The following is a 2,026-nucleotide window of genomic DNA, read 5'->3' on the forward strand; positions in this document are numbered from 1 at the left end:
CAGTGCAGGGCTGCAAACAACTTTGATGATCTCATCTTGCAGGGGCCACCACACACACACTGCATAGGGAGAAGTGCAGGTGTCTGCCCGGTGCCTCTTGTGATTGACTGTCTGCCCTCAACGTCACAGAAACACATTGCTGCCACCCAGGGGTGAAATGTACATACTACACTTTTTTACAACACTAATGCGTAACCACTTATTCTGTAGAACATGCAACAATTTAGAGTGGGGACAAAAAGTCTGAGACCATGTTCAAAATTAGCATACATAGATATTTAATAATTTTTACTAGTAATATAATTAATAATAAAAAAACTAGTAATATACAGGGAGAGCAGAATTATTAGGCAAGTTGATTTTCTGATCATATTTTTTTTCCAAGTACATTTTACCAATTCCAATCCACATCAATCTTAATAACTACCATTAATATTGTTTTTAATCATTTATAAGTGATACATAATAGTTCATGAAGGCTGGAAATGAAAAACGCCTATTATTCAGGTGTGCAGAATTATTAGGCAGGTTTTCTTTTACAGGCCAAATGAGCCAAAAAAGAGATTTAACTCAGACTGAAAAGTCAAAAATGATTAAATACTCATGAGAAGGACGCAATACTAATGCAATACTAGAAATTGCAAAGTTAAAGCATGACCAATGGACAGCAAAACGCTCATTGGGTCAGCGGGGTCATACAAAAACAGGTGGAAAAGAAAAGACGCATGTTAACTGCAAAAGAATTAAGAATTAAGGTGAAGAATTAAGTGTGAAACCATCAGGAACCCTTTAGTCTCCAGCGCCACCATTTTCCAGAACTGCAACCTACCTGGAGTCTCCAGAAGTGTGAGGTGTCAGGATCTCAGAGACTTAGGCTAGCTAAAGAATCCTAAAAAATGACCCGCTCTTAATAAAAATCACAAGCTGAAGTGTTAGAAAATACATGAAGACTGGGTTTTTATAGGCCTTATAGACAGACGGCTTGAGAGTGACTCTTGAAGGACCAGCACCACATCCTCTTGTACCACCGTTTGAAGAATTCATCTTCCAAAATCTGACAGTAAGTTTTAGAAGATCATTTTTAGTCCATATCTGCAAGACGGACATTTCAGGATAAGAGATGGACTAAAAGTGAACTCCCACATCTTACTGCCAGATTCTGGAAGATAAATTCTTCAAACGGTGGTACAAGAGGATGTGGTGCTGGTCCTTCAAGAGTCACTCTCAATCTGTCTGTCTATAAGGCCTATAAAAACCCAGTCTTAATGTATTTTCTAACACTTCAGCTTGTGATTTTTATTAAGAGCAGGTCATTTTTTAGGATTCTTTAGCTAGCCTAAGTCTCTGAGATCCTGATACCTCACACTTCTGGAGACTCCAGGTAGGTTGCAGTTCTGGAAAATGGTGGCGCTGGAGACTAAAGGGTTCCTGATGGTTTCACACTTAATTCTTCACCTTAATTCTTAATTCTTTTGCAGTTAACATGCATCTTTTCTTTTCCACCTGTTTTTGTATGACCCCGCTGACCCAATGAGCGTTTTGCTGTCCATTGGTCATGCTTTAACTTTGCAATTTCTAGTATTGCATTAGTATTGCGTCCTTCTCATGAGTATTTAATCATTTTTGACTTTTCAGTCTGAGTTAAATCTCTTTTTTGGCTCATTTGGCCTGTAAAAGAAAACCTGCCTAATAATTCTGCACACCTGAATAATAGGCGTTTTTCATTTCCAGCCTTCATGAACTATTATGTATCACTTATAAATGATTAAAAACAATATTAATAGTAGTTATTATGATTGATGTGGATTGGAATTGGTAAAATGTACTTGGAAAAAAAATATGATCAAAAAATCAACTTGCCTAATAATTCTGCACTCCCTGTAATTAGTATTGAATTAGAAAAGAATAAAAAATATAAGTATAATCACTTTTGGTCTCAGACGTTTTGGAATCCATTGTATGTTGTAAAAATCATGTTCCCTCAAACAAGCTTAGAATCAGTTTTACATCTAGTACTCTGTTAAAA

The sequence above is a fragment of the Megalobrama amblycephala genome, linkage group LG10 (assembly GCF_018812025.1).
Source record: "Megalobrama amblycephala isolate DHTTF-2021 linkage group LG10, ASM1881202v1, whole genome shotgun sequence".
Taxonomy (NCBI): domain Eukaryota; kingdom Metazoa; phylum Chordata; class Actinopteri; order Cypriniformes; family Xenocyprididae; genus Megalobrama; species Megalobrama amblycephala.